We start from the raw sequence: 16072 nt of genomic DNA on the forward strand, positions 1-16072 counted from the left end.
AGGTCGATGCATGCTCATCTCCTATAAGTAGCTTTATGTTACTCACCCACGTAGTGGGGACATTTTTCAGGTACAGGAATCAAGGTTGAGATTCTCATTATGCTTGGATGGTTTGTGGACTTGAAGATTTCCATTTTTTATAAAGGTTGGCTTGAAATGCCATTTGTAGTCTTATTTGTTAAAATGTGTATATTTAACTCTAAACATGTAATGTGTATATGAGTACACTCCTTGCAATGTATTTGATATATATGACATGAGGCCAAGGGCCACACACTTTAAAGTTCAAATGTATGTATTTAAATTTCAAGTTTTGCCTTTGAAATGTAATTTTTCTAATTTGGAGGTTTGACACGTCAAATGTTGTAAATGAATTGTATTAAGGCTATGGGCCATCGTAGCATGTTTAAAATGTCATTTTACACTTGTACATATGTTCATATCATCACACATTAGCATATATTTCAATTTGATCATGCCATGGGGAATTCAAATAAGACTTAGGGTTTTTTCTTTATTTTTGGTGCATAACAGGTTCATATACACATTTTCGACCTGTTTCGGTCGACCGATGGCTAGTTTCGGTCGACCTGTTCTTTGTTCATTTCAATTGTACAGTGTAAAGTCCAAATTCAGTAGCCATTTTCACTGTTGAGACTCATTTCGGTCGACTGATTCTCTATTTCGGTCAACCGAAACACCCTTTTTTTATCTCGAGCCTCAAACCGGTCGATCGGTTTGTCATTTCGATCTACCGAACTAAAAGCTCATTCGTTTTTTTTCTTTCTTGGCGCATCTCGGTAGACCGAAGCTCCATTTCGGTCGATCGAAATGAAGTTGCCTTGTGGGTTTTGTTTGGTTGTTGCCTAGACAGGTTAACCTTGTTTCGTTCAGTCCCACTTGACCTTGTTGATCTTGTTCAAGCCATTTAATGGTGTACGTGGTCTAGTTTGAACTAAATCTTGTTACCTTGGGTGTCGTTGGTGCCATATGGTACTGTTTGACCTTTTCATTCTAGTTTCCACTTCTGGTTATTTCCTTGAGTTCCGTGACTTCATGGAAGGTTACACTTGTGTCTTAGGGATAGTTTATATCTCTAGAGACTTGGTTTTATCTTTTGCTTCCGCATTTCGGATCCGTTATCGGGGCAAACTTCGATTTATCACTGACCCACTGGGTTGAATAAAAACCCGGGTTGTTACAATCCTCGTGTAGCACTCTCCACAACCTCTTTGTATGCTTTCATCCTTTCTTCTTTGGGCTGATATTTGTCTGTCACCTGATTCACAATAAGTTGGGAGTCACTAAAAACCTTTAGATACCTTACATGGAGCTGGTTTGCCAACCGGAGCCTGGCGAGCAAAGCCTCATACTCGGCTTCATTGTTAGTAGCAGGAAAAGTCAGACAGATTGATTGTTGCAGCTTGGTGCCAACAGGGGTTGTGATAATGACTCCGGTCCCGGCACTAGTTAGGTTTGAGGAACCGTCTACCCAAAGCTCCCATTGTGGTTTGGGAGGGTCTGGCTTTTCGGGCTTATCTTCATACTCAAGGAGGAAGTCAGCCAATTCCTGCCCTTTGTGTGACATCTTTGGTTCGTAAGATATATCAAAGGAACTGAGTTCGATTACCCACTTAGTTATTCTTCCAGACAAGTCTGGCTTGGAAAGAATAACTCACATGGGATAGTTGGTTAGGACTATGATGCTATGTGACTCAAAATAGTGTTGAAGTTTCCTCTTTGCATACACTAATGCTAGTAGATCTTCTTTGCTTTGTTGTACCGTGTTTCAGCATCTGTCATTGTCTTACTTGTGTAGAAGACTGGGTACTGATTCTTCCCTTCTTCTCTGATTAGTATGGCCCTTGTGGCTATGCCGGAGACTACTAAATACAAAATGAGAGTCTCATCAGGCTTCGGAGCAGATAGAATTGGAGGTTCAGCTATGTAGCACTTCAATTGATTGAGAGCAACTTGCTGTTGAGGTCCCCATATATCCTTGTTCTTACATCTTATTGCATCAAAGAACGGTTTGCACTTATCTGATAATCAAGAGATGAAACGGCTAAGAGCTGCGATTCAGCCAATCAGAACCTGTATTTCCCTGCTATTTTTTGGTTCTTGATTTTGTATAAGGGCCTGAGCCTGAGTCGGGCTTACTTCTATTCCTCTCCTATTGACAATATGGCCGAGGAACTGCCCTGAAGAGACTACAAAGGAACACTTGGAAGGATTCAGCTTCATGTTATGCTTTCTTAAAGTATTAAAGACTTCCTGGAGGTGCTTGGGATGATCCTCCTTCTTTACACTTTTAACCACCATATCATCAATGTAGGCCTCGACCGTCTTTTCCAACATCTCGTCGAAGATCTTATTAATGAGACGTTGGTAAGTCGCACCAGCATTCTTGAGTCCGAAGGGCATGACTCTGTAACAGTAAGTACTTTTCTCTGTTATGAATGGATTCATAGGGATCTGGTTATACCCGGAATACGCATCAAGGAATGTGAGTCTTTCATAGCCGGTAGTAGCGTCGACCATCTGGTCTATCTTAAGTAATATAAAACTGTCCTTAGGGCAAGCCTTGTTGAGATTGGTAAAATCTATGCACACTTTCCATTTTTCATTCTTCTTCTGAACTACCACAACGTTTGAGAGCCATTGTGGATAGTGCACTTCTCGGATGAAGCTTGCCTGAAGCAATTTGTTTACTTCTTCAGCAATAATTCGATTACGCTTAGGAGCAAACCTTTTGTGTCTTTACTTGACTGGTTTGAACGCTGGATCCACCTTCAGGCTATGGCATGAGATTGAAGGATTGATTCCTACCATGTCTGAATGATCCCAGGCAAACGTATCTGCGTTTCATCGAATGACATCAATTAATACTTCTTTTTCGTCAACTGTGGGGGAAGAGCCTATATAGGTGACTTTCTGGGGATCGCCGAGGATTACCTCAACAACCTCAAGGGATTCCTCGGTAGGCTTTGTGACTTTAGCTTCATCCTCCGCTTTCAGGTACTTAGGCAGAGGGCTTTATAATTGTTATTTGGACATACTCTCAAGAGTCGTAACTGGTTGGGCCTGCTTAACTATCTTCCTTGCTTCATTCTGTGTCAATAAGTAGCATATTTGGCTATGACCTGATCTCCTCAAAGGTTAATAAACTCCTTACTATCCGGAGACAAGTAGCGCATCACCTGATGAAGGGTAGACGGAACCCCGTTCATTCGGTAGATCCAGCCTCTTCCCATAATGAGATTATAAGAAGGATGGATTTCTATTAGATCAAAGTTCTCCTTTAATGTCATTTTTGCCGCAGTGACGGATAAGTCAATCACCCCAAGGGGGTCCATCTTCGTGCCATTAAATCACATCAAGGGACTGGAGGTGGGCCCAATTGATGATGACGGGATCTCTAGCAGCTCAAAGACTGCCTTTGTGATAATATTAGCGCTAGAACCTAAATCTATCAGAACCCTTTTGATCATGCAATTTGCCACCAGAAGACTGATGACTAGTGGATCCTCGTGGGGGAGTTAAACTCTGGATAAATCTCAATCGCCAATGCTGCCCGAAGTGATAGTGTTCACCGAGGATAACTTCCTTAGCTTATGGGCTGCCCTTAGTCTAGATTTATATACTTCTTCTGATTCTTAGTCGTCCTCTGATCTCCCATTTATTGCATGGATGAACTTTACTTGAGTACCTTCTACTTTTTGAGGATTGACCTCCCAAGGCTTCACGTACTCTTTTGTTGTGAGGTAGTCTGCCAACTTACCCCTGATTATCATGTTCTCCACTTGCCACCTAAGGGATCTACAATCATTGGTTGTATGCCTGTAATCTCTATGGTAGGCGCAGTGCTTGCTCTTGTCCCTCTACTCCAAGGGTTGCCTCATTGGCTGAGGGGCTACGAATCTCATCCTGTTTTCTTAGAATGGCCGAGCCAAGGTGGTGCGAAGAGGTGTGAACCTTTCCTTTGTCCTCTGCCTCTTCTTAGGTACCTGAGTGACCGATACTGAGGCAAGCTGGTTTTTTTGACTTTTTGAATTTAAAAGTTTTCCCGAGGCTTATTCTCTACTGTGACAAGGGTGGCATCCTGCACTCGGTGGGCTACATTCTCCTCAAGTCGGATGTAAATCTGTGCCCTGGCATTGAGAGTTTGCATATCCGGAGGAGAATATTTGACTAGGGAGGTGTGGAACTTGGTTCCCTGAATCATTACAAGCTTGAACGTTTCTATTACAGTCGCAGGATAGCAATCTGCTATTTCTGAGGCCTGCATGTTAAATCTGGATAAGAAATCCTGCAACGTTTCTCCTTTCTTTTGCCTTATGGTGAAAAGGCTAGCGATACTCTTTTTTTGCTTCTTGTTTTTATAGTACTGTGCTAGGAACATAGTGCACAGAGTTTCGTAGTTCGGGATGGATTTGTGTAGCCTATTCCTGAACCACTCCAACGCAGCTCCTGTTAGGCTAGTCGGAAAAACCTTACACATGAATGGATCGTTGTGATCATCCAGAGCCATCTTTTGTGCATAGTGATCAAGGTGATGAGAAGGATCTCTTGTACCATCGAACTAGGTAAAGGAAGGCATAGTGAATTTTTTAGGCCTGCCAACACGGTATATATCATCAGTGAACGGAGTCTTCACTAGGGAGTTCTTATGCTCTCTTGCCATCTCGGCAGGTGTCTAAATCCTCAGGAGTCTCTTTTCATCAAAGGCCTCATGTACGCCTACGCCATTTGGAATGCCATTAGACCGTACCGTAAGCTTACGGCTGGACTCGGCCTGTTCGTCCTACGTGCGACGAGGAAGATTGTCCGAAGCAACTGCCTCAGTCCTTGTCCTCTGCTCTTGCTGAACTTCGTTGGGCCGAGCTTCATTAGGCCGCGCCCCATTGCCTTGAGGCTCGTTAACTGGAAGAGCTTTTTGGTTGGGGGGGAGGTTTAGCCGTATCAACTGGTGGTGGCTGTGGTGTCAACTGAGCCATCGCCTTTTGAAGGGTGTTATTTTATTGTTGAAACAATGCAATCTGGGCTACGCTGGCTTCGTTCACCTGACGAAGCGTTTCGAACTGGTGCAAGAATTTTTCTCGAATCTTTTGCATCAACTCCATCTGTTGATCAGCCGCTATTGTCGATCCTCTGTTCGACATTCCAGATCGTAGTAACAGAAACAATTTGAAACAATAGTGGGAGTATATTTTTATACGATTTCCACAGACGGCGCCAAAATGTATGTACAAAATTTCTCTCTATTAAAAGAAATAAAAAGAAAAATACAACTCACTCAAAACAAGAAATTATAGTACTCAGAGAAAGCGTATATTGCTCGATAGATTTTATTGGAGGTTTAAGCCTCTATTTATACACAAAAATGTGGTAGAAGTATGGTAGGACTCGCATTGTTTGCCTTCTAATACATTCCATATACAATGTTTCTTCCTATCATGTTGTTTCCTTTTATACTTCTTTCCATGCCAGACTTCCCTTTTCACAGATCTTCCTTGTATAGAATTTACCTTCTATGATAAATCCTTCGATTGGCGGGACTCGTTCATTCTCAAATAGCCTGGGCCGAATGCACCTTAAATCAGCTGGGCTTGAATAATGGGCCGAAGGGCCAATGTTAGTGATCTTAATCTAAAGGAAGAATCAATTTGGGCTCGTTCTAGATTGGGCTTTTGCAATTTGGGCTATACGGATAGGGCCCTCGCAATATAAAGAACATAAATATGCAGCGTGATGATGTGGACGATCCTCATTGGAGGGGGATTTTTCCTTCCACACCAACGACAACCAATAGGCTTCTTTCCAGGAGGGAGAAAAGTGAAAGACCAAGTGTCATTGGCTTCAAAAGTGGCCAATTTAGATTGCATTGCTTCTAGCCAGTGGGAATGAGAAGCTACTTAATCATAAGATGTAGGCTTAATATCCTGACTGATAGTAGTAGTAAATGAGCGATGTTGTGGTAAGTAACGATGGTAAGAGGTAAAATTACAAAGAGGTTGCAATTATTTGGGAGGCATCACTTGGTTGCAAACATAATCACGTAGAGTTATGGGCTGAACAAGGCCCGAATGAAAAAGCGAATTCGGAGGTGCTGATGGAAGGACAGGTTCCGGTGGTGGTGTTTGTTGGATGGTTGAAAAAGGTCCCGAAGAGGAAGAATCGAATATAAGAAGAGGAATGACGGGTGCTGAATTTGTGAAAGTGGATGGAGTGGACTCATAGGGAAAAATATCTTCATGAAAAATAACGTCACGACTAGTGAATACTTGATGGGTTGTAATGTCATAGAGCTTGTAAGCTTTATGACCAACTAGGTAACCAAGAAAAACACAACGCTTGGCTCGAGGGGCAAATTTATGAGGAACATGAACATTAGTAGCATATGCAAGACACCCAAAAACTCAGAGGTGAGAATAAGAATGAATTTTGCCACAAAGTCGTTCAAAAGCAGTTTGACGAGAAAGAAGTGGTGTGGGTAAACGATTAATGATATGGACTGCAGGGAAAACACATTCTGCCCAAAAGCGTAAAGGGAGATGGACTTGGAAGTGAAGGGCTCAATCTGACTTTAGAATATGGCGATGTTTATGCTTTACAACGCCATTTTGTTGAGGAGTATAGACACAAGAATGTTAATAAGTGGTGCCCTTTTGTTTATAAAATTCCTGCGGGCATAGAAAAGAATTCCCCTCCATTATCAACCTGAATGTTTGCTATAGAGGCATTGAATTGTGTTTGGACAAAAAAGAAAAAATTGGCAAGTAAATGTTGCGTTTCACTCTTGTGATTCGTAAAAAATACCCATGTGAATCTGGAATAGTCATCCACAATAGTCAAAAAATATTTAGCACCAGAAAGAGAGGCAATTTTGTAAGGGCCCCAAATGTCACAATGAATTAATTCAAAAGGTCTAACAGACAAAATGGAGCTAGCAGCAAATGAAAGCCAACTTTGTTTTGCAAGTGCACAAACATCACAAGCAATATTGAACTTGGAAGGAAAATTTAACAAATTTTTTGCCATAAAATTAATCTAGAGGAAGATAAATGCCCTAATCGGCGATGCCACAAGTCTGTGACCTGAGAACAGGATGAACGGCTAGCAATGGCTGCTGCGGATTGTATTTTATTTTTTTTTTGGTTTCTCCGATGCTATCGCAACCAAGTAATAAAGTCCGTCTCGTTGTTTACCCAAACCAATCGTCGTGCTCATGATCAAGTTCTGTAAAATACACCAATGAGGGAAGAAGGTTACTGAATAATTAAGATCTCTTGTAATTCAACTCACAGACATTAAATCCACCTTAAAGGATGCAACAACAAGCACATTTTTTAAAGAAAGAACTAAATTCAATGGTAAAGTCCCAATAGATGTAATCGGAGCCTGTTCTTCACTTGGCATAACAACTGGTGGCGAAAAAATGTTTTCTCTATTGTTAACAAGCAAAGTTGGAGATGAAGTAATGTGGTCTATTGCACCACTATCAATAATTAATTGATGGGGGCACAACAATGCTGGTGAAAAATCTGAAGAAGCTTGTGACAAACCTAAAGCAGCACTAGCAACATTTGCCTTAGGAATAACGGATTTTGATGTCCCTTTATCTTGCACGATAGATAATGATTGCTAGATTTGCAAATCAAAAAGCCCATTCATTATCGACTGCATTTCCTGCATCATTGGCCCCTCCTTGACATTATTGACTGAAGATGGATGGCTATTGTTGTGCTTAGAATGAGTGCCTCCTTGGTGGGACCTGTTTGATGCATGTTTTGGGTGTCCTGGCGAATACCCTTTCAACTTCCAACATGTGTCTCATACATGATGATCTCGATCACAGTAAAAGCAATGTAAAGGTTTTCGATTAAATGAGTTAGAACGAGAAAAGCCTTTTTTATGTTGAACAGCCAGAGCCAATGATTCATCCCTTCGAACAGCTATGGCGAAGGTCTCCGTTATCTCACGTGCAATGCTCAGGCTTCGCTACTTCTCATCTTGTATAATGGAGGAGTAAGCCTTTGCAACATCAAGTAGTGGATTCATCAATAGGACCTGCCCTCAGATTGAACTATAGTACTCATTAAGCCCCATGAGAAATTGCATCAATCGGCGTCTTTTATGGTTTGCCCCACAAGAGCAAATAGTGCCATTATAGGAGCCTAGTTCATCCCATAATTTTTTCAGCCTTATGTAGTAAGCCACAACAGCCATCTGATCTTGAGAAAGACAAACGATGTCCCTCTAAATTTGAAAAATACGAGGGGCATTGCTTTGAGAAAAATGATCCCAAAGGTCTTCCCATACCTCTTGGGCAGTGGTCGAAAAAATAACGCTGTCTATAAGATCTGGTGTGAGTGAATTGAGGATCCAGGATAGGATCATATCATTGCATTTTTTCCATGATGTAAAGTCATCTGGTTTGGTTGTAGCAGGCGACGCTGTGATGGTCCAATCTATGAAACCCAGCTTGGATTTGCCATTCAAAGATATGGTTATGGCCTTACACCAGGTCGAATAATTATCCCCATTGAGGGGCTTGGAAATAAGCACCATTCCGGGATGGTTGGAATGGTAGAGAAAATATGGATTGGCGGCATAGGGTTTGCTGCCATTCGAAGATTGCTCGTTTGCCATGATGATGGGAAACGGTGACAAAAAATAAATAAATAAATAAAGGAAAAAAATAAAAGAGAGCAGAGAGCTAGGGTATCATTCCCTGCTCTGAAACCATATAAAGAAAATATTTGCCTTTTTGAATTATCCTCATCGAAACAAAAGATGCAGCTTTATACAAAAGATTTCCTATACTCGTACTAATCTATTCTAGGTAATCCTATAATGGTGCTAATCTATTCTAGGTAATCTAAGTATAATGAGAATCTAAAAGAATTACAGCAAATACAATGTACGTTTATCCCATGAATATCAGGATATCATTGACCTTCTCAATATATGTTAAACGTAAAATCCCAAGCCGTACGTACTTTATTTCATGCTTATGTTATACTTAAAATCCCAACATAATTCTACCAAAGAGAGTAATTGCAGTACATAATTGAGTAGGAGAAGGATTAAGAGCAGAAACGAAGAGATAAAGCAAAGAACATCAACACAGACTGAACTTCTTCTTCAATTTTAGAGTAACAAATGATGAATCAATAAACCAACAATTTTTAGACAAAGTGAATAGAATTGACTGTTATCACAAGAATTCAAGTTAAACCATGTAAACAATATGAATTTGGAATGAACCAACAATTGATCAGACAAAGGGAACAAACTTGATGATAATCAAAGGAATTTCACTGGAACCCCCAAAATAAAATACCAGAGACCAAGGAAAGGGAGGAAGACGATCTAGAACACAAAATTAGAGTTTAATAATATCAAACCGGATGTTTAAAGTTTTTATATATGTGGAATACAACTTAAAGAGAGGTGGTGAAAAATTAGTTACTCAATATTTTTAATTGACCCTTTCACAGCCATTTATTCTAAAAAGGACAAAACTGATTACTATGAGACTGGAGGTAATTCTACACCGTTTAAATTTTCCCTGACACCCCTTCTATTAGTTGACTGTTAGACATGTCAGAAGTCAACTACCTTAAAATAATAAAATACCAAAAATACCCTTCCTTATTGGAAGTATAATTTTAACCTTAATTAATTGGACTTAAACCCTCGTATTAGTTGGACTTTTGAAGTAAAGATTTTCTGTGACATTGAATATGTGATGAAGTGCTCCTCAATCCCATTCATTGAACCGTGAAATCATCTTCTATCTAGTATCTAGATACACACACACACACACACACACACACACAAGATTTACATATTCAACAAAGTCTTCACAATATGACTTGGGTGAGATTCAAGAATTGGCCAATTAACCATCATGCAGGGCCCTTAGGCCATTTAGGCGGTCGCCTAAGGCCCAACTAATACGACGGTCTCAAATTTTTTTTAGTTCTTTATATTATAAGGTTCTTAAAATTTTTATTTCCATTACTAATATAAAACTCTAGCCAATAAAAAGGCCCCAAAATTTTTATTTCCTTATATTATAACTTTCAATTTTTTTTTTTATTTGTTTATGTTATAACCTTCCTAAATTTTTTATTTTCTTCCTATTATTAAACTCTACCCAATAGAAAGGTCCTAAATTTTTTTATTTTCTTATATGGACAATACTTGGGTCATGACTCCTGAGGGGACTTGGATCCTCTAAGTTATCTTAGGTTGAATTCGCTACAGATTGACAAGTGATATTTAAATTCTATCTACTGCTGGTGTTAAATCCCGTCAACTAATTTAAAGAAAGTTTAAAAACTGTACCGTTTTGAGATAAGAAAATTTTACCTAAGTTTAAAAATTGTACCCTTTTGAATTAAGAAAAATTTACCATACTCTAACGACGTTTAACGTCATTATCTCTCCCTCATCTTTTTCAAAAAAAAGATCCTCCCTCTCTTTCCTCTTTATTCCTATCTTAAATAAGTCATGATGGTCTCTGTTTCTCTTTAAACCCAACCGACCGTTCTCTCTCATCTTTTCTATATATAAGGCTTTTGGTTGTATTTTCCTAACTCCATCACTATCTATGCTTGTATATATATATATATATATATATATATATATATATATTCTTTTCCAACCATTACTATTGCCAATAAAAGTTACATGTCTTGCCATTACATTTTCGTCCATCTTAATTCTATGGCAAAGAACATTCATTTTTGGCGCGAAATATTCCCCCAATCGTGCGAATGAGCAAGAGGAGAGAGAAAGAAGTTAAACGTCGTTAGAGTATGGTAAATTTTCCTTAATTCAAAAGGGTGCATACTTAGGTCCTCGCTAATGAGGATCTACGACATATTCACCGCTGATATGGACCAATAATAAATTGACCTGTGATCTTTAATCACCAAATTAAAGACGGTGATAGATATTTACTTACCAAATCAGATATAGAAATTTAATTACCATCCTTAATTTGGTAATTAAAATAGGATGTATCCATTTATTATTAGTCCACATCAGCTGGTGCGACCCGAGCGTGTGCACAAAATAATGCACAACACTTTAGGTTTAGAAATAATGTCAAGTGGGCACCATATTTTAAAATTTATAAAACCACTAAACACTTATACTATGGAGTATGAAGTGAGCAGGGATCGTCCCAAGAGATCTAAACAATTATAGGTTTTCCAGAATTGAATTCTACTTTAATGCTTATGTGATTGCCAAAAGGGTTTTGTTTGTGATTAAAACTAATTTTAAACTAAATGATTGCAATAAAGAAATAGAGTTTAAGAGATTGGAAAGAGACTTAGGGTGTAGGATTCACCACTAAGCACATTCCCTAACTCACTCACTTTCAACTAATTGGGGAAATAATATTATGTAATCTATATGTGGCTAACAAGTGCAATGAAAAGTGTAAACCATCAATTTCAAGCATGAATCAACTATCTAATGACAATTAAACTAAGTGTAGTGTAATTCACCCATTCAAAGCATGATTTATCAATCCAAGTTACAAATTTAACACACATTAATCTAGAAGATAATGCAATTATGACAAAAAGTATGGAATTCAAACATAAGTATGGATGGTCTACTTACCTAATAATTGAATTGCAATTAAATTAATTAAACTAATTAAACATGAATTTAAAACTAATTAGACAACAAATTAACCTAAACATGTAGTACCATCCATCAAATGGAAGCATTTTTCATCAGTTAGAAACACAATTACAACTAAGCAATACCATGCATAGCCATCACAAGAATCAATTAACAAAGAATTCATGTGTAAAATTTGTTTATCAATCAACCACACATAAGACAATATGAGATTAATACAGATAATCAATTGGAAGAATTTAATTCATAATATTCAAGACTATACACTAATTACATAAATTAATCCCCAAAAAGTATGAAAAGAGAGAGAGAATAGGTTACATGCTTAGGGTTTATCCAACCCTAAGTAGAAGAATCAGCCACTCATGGTTGATGGAGTCGAAGACAGGACAATCCCCATCATCTGCTTCATCTTCTCTGAACTTTTCTTCCAAACCCTAACCTGTTCTTGCTTTTTCCCTTTCTTCGCGTGTTTTTCCAGAGAGAAAATACGATACTACGATACAGAAAAATAATAATAAAATAAAACTTAAATTTTTTCTCTAATAATCTTTACCTAAATAAAAACTAAAACTAACCCTAATCTAATGGCTCATTGGGCCTTAAGTAACAATCTCATTAAAGCCCAACAGTTCCCAAAATAAGCCCAAAAATTAAATAAAAACTGTAATGTTGCTAAGTCCTGGGGGATCGATCCCCCAGAGTTGGAAAATTCCTTTAAGCCTTATTCAGCTCCATTTTTGCTCTGGGCTATTTGGTTTGCTTCTCCATCTTTGGGAACATCATCAAAGGCCCGAGATTGACCGCTTCGTGCCATTTTTTGAAAATCTTTGCTTAACTCCAAAAAGGCTTAATTGGACCGTTCTTACCTCATTTTAACTTTATTGCCCTGAAATACACATAAACATAAATTGGGACTAAAACATAAAATTAAGATAGATGCAAAGACTGAAATACCTTAGCTTAGGTGCTGAAATGTGCAACATTTAAGCACTTATCATCAGCGGTGAGTATGTCGTAGATACTCACTAGTGAGGACCTAAGTATTGTCTCAGTTTTAAAATTTTGGTAAATTTTTCTTATTTCAAAACGGTGCAATTTTCAAACTTTATTTAAATTAGTTGACATGGTTTAACACCAGTTATAAATAGATTTTAAATGTCACGTGTTAGAGAATTCAACTTAGGATAACTTATGGCTAGTTGGTGGAATGAAATAAAAGAAAGTGGAATGGAATTTTTTTTTTTTTTTTTTTTTTTTTTTTTTTTTTGGTGCCAATTTTAAAGTTGAAATCATCATTCTCCACTATTCTTGGAAAATGGTCATTTCATCAAAATCATTGCACCTTTTAACAAAAAGAATGACCATTCTATTCTCTTCTCATTTCATTCCCACCTCCATTCTTATTCCATTCCAATTCATTCCACCACACTAAATTAGCCTTTAACAAATTAGCCTTTAGAGAATATTTAACTTAAAACATCCAAGTCCCTAGTGAGGATGTACAGCTCCTTACGTCTGATGTGGATCAATAAAAAATAGATAGTCGTCCTTAATTATCGAATCAAATAGGTACATCTATTTAATCTATCTTTTTTCTCGACTTTTTTTTTTTTTCATTAGCACTTCTTTTTTCTCCTGAATTTGTAAATTTTTCCATATTTCTTATTTGAACTTTTATCTTCTTTATTTAATAATTTTTTTCTTCTTATTTCTTATATGTATATTTTTTATTTTTATTAAATTTAAGTATAAGATAGTATAACTCTAAAATTAATATTATATTAAAAGATCATTTCAGTAAGGCCTCAAATTATATTCAACGGCAGCACTGCCATCAATCATGATGTCCATTACGGAGTATATCAATATGATGTTGACAATAGATTGTAAAGTCTTCAAAGTAATAGGGAATCGGATGATGAGTTGATTTGCTCCTTCCCAAACCGCCCCAATTTCACCCCAAAACCTTAATTTAGCATACAACCAAAATTCGCCTGATCTAACGGAAGAATTAGCGAAGGAAGCGACGGTCGTGATAGCGACTGATCAGCTGCCAGAAAGGACGCGTGTCGATAAGCGATTGGTTCAGTCGACATTGTTCCCGCACTTGGTCTGGTGAAAGAAAACTGAGGTTGCAGATCAAGACGTTGGAAACGAGTGCCTCGACCAAGATCTATCTATTTAGTTTTTGAAATCATTCAATCCTCAATACCCAGAGGACCTGCATCGTGGATTTGGATGGTCGTGGTGTAGAGGACGAAGTCTGTGGTGTAGAGGACCTTCATTGTGGCCAAACGTATTGTCGCCGGCCGTCGAGCCACCGTTGGATGCTTGATCAGGCATGACGTTGCCTAAGGTGGGGAAGATTTCGACGATGTTGCTGTGGTTCACGGTGGATTTGGATGGTCATCTTTTTTTCTTTTTCTTCCGTTTTTTTTTTTAAAATTGGAATATTGGATTTGATGAGAATTATAGAAGGATAAAATTGACATTTCATATCTTATTTTAAATAAAATATAGGGTATAATGGTAAAAACAAGTGAATGGTTAAAAAATCAAGTCCAATTAACCCAATTAACTTTGACAAGGGGTGTGACCGTCAAATCATATAATTATATATATATACTAGTCAAAGGCATGTGTGATATACATAATGAATATTTTCTAACTTATATAATTTATATTTTTATATATTTTTTAATTAGTTATAATTTTATAAAAAAAATAGGCAAAATAGTACAGGCCAGAATGCCTTAGAAAGTAATAATTGTCATCTAAAAAGAAACAAAATAAGGTTTTTCATTGATGTATGAATAAAAACTATAAACATTTAAAAAATATATATAAATAAATTCTATAATTTACTAAATATTCATAAATAAATACTATATAAAAATTTTATGTATTATAAAATTCGAAAGGGTACCAATAATTTTTAGATTGTAATAATTGTCATCTCAAAATAAACAAAATATATAAAAAAATCTAAAACTATAACTGTTTGAAAATAAAAATATTCCTAAATTATTTATTTCTCAATCTTTATCTTTTTTGCATATCTCATTTTTTCATGAAATGATCATTGTCAAATGTCAATTCTTTTAATTCTTCCACTACAAAATAAGTTTTTACGACTTGTTGTTGAGTATTGTCTATCTTCACCAGAAAAAGAAAATATTTTCCTTTGCAGCTTGTCACTTTGTTGCTGAATTCATCCATGTCTTGTAAAAAGAACAAATATAATTTAGAGCTATTGAGAATTCAAAGATATTGAGAAATTGTTTCCAAATAGGAGTCAAGATTCAGTTTTTTAAGCACGAAAATGCCCATTGAATCAATATCAATCTCTTATTCACCTGCTAAAGAAAGAACAAGAACAAGTGTTGCTAACTCCCAATCCAGCTAATCACCAATGGAAGAGAAATCCGCTAGTTCTAATGGATATTGCTGTGAAATGGAAGCGTAAATATTTTTTTTAATTTAATTAAAATTTTATGAATAAGCATTGAAAATTACCTCAATTTGTAATTGTAATAAATCATCTAGTAAACAATTTATTAATGTTTGGCAATCATTGAATATTGTTAGGGTTACAAAGTGTTCTAATATGTTCCATACTTCGCACTTTAATTATCATCATGAATTTGCAAATGAGTAAAGACAAAAAATTATGTATTTGTAATTTTATTAAACCATTGAAACAAATACAATAATGAGATTTTAAAATATAAAAATACTTTTGAAAGTATTTTAGATTTGTTGTGTTGCATCGAGGACCGTATAAAATTTAGTACTACACTTGATCTTAGCCAAAAGGCCGAGAAAGGTGTAATTATTATTTTTTTAGGTCTATTATTTTATAAGAGGCTTCCATATAATCCTTTTTACTTAATACCAATGTGGGACAAGAAAAATGAATTTTATTAGGTAATTTGTAATTTGAATTAAACTCTTTAAATTAATTTTTATAAATTTTATTAGGTAATTTGTAATTTGAATTAAACTCTTTAAATTATTTTTAGGTAGAAACTCTTTGCACATTCAAAAGGCCGAGAAAGTAAGGTTAGCCAAAAGACCGAGAAAGTAGTACTATACTTGATTTTAGCAAAAAGACCAAGAAATGTTAGCTAAAAGGCCGATCCAAAACAATTTAGTACTACACTTAGTCTTAGCCAAAAGGACAAAAAAGGTGTGATTATTATTTCTTTAGGTCTATAGTTTAATAAGAGGCTTCCATGTAATCATTTTTACTTAAAACCAATGCGGGACAAGAAAAATTAATTTTATTAGGTAATTTGTAATTTGAATTAAACTCTTTAAATTAATTTTTATAAATTTTATTAGATAATTTGTAATTTAAATTAAACTCTTTAAATAATTTTTAGGTAATTTTTTGTTT

The 16072-nt window shown here is 36.5% G+C and overlaps 1 pseudogene; it reads right to left on the reverse strand.

The window, feature by feature from the left end:
* Positions 1-15385: 15385 nt before the first annotated feature.
* LOC132287242 (U2 spliceosomal RNA) lies at positions 15386-15503 on the reverse strand (annotated as a pseudogene).
* Positions 15504-16072: the final 569 nt, after the last annotated feature.

This window comes from Cornus florida, unplaced genomic scaffold, assembly GCF_030987335.1.
Source record: "Cornus florida cultivar Cherokee Brave unplaced genomic scaffold, ASM3098733v1 CherokeeBrave_3.0.0_Hap2_Chr11, whole genome shotgun sequence".
Taxonomy (NCBI): Eukaryota; Viridiplantae; Streptophyta; class Magnoliopsida; order Cornales; family Cornaceae; genus Cornus; species Cornus florida.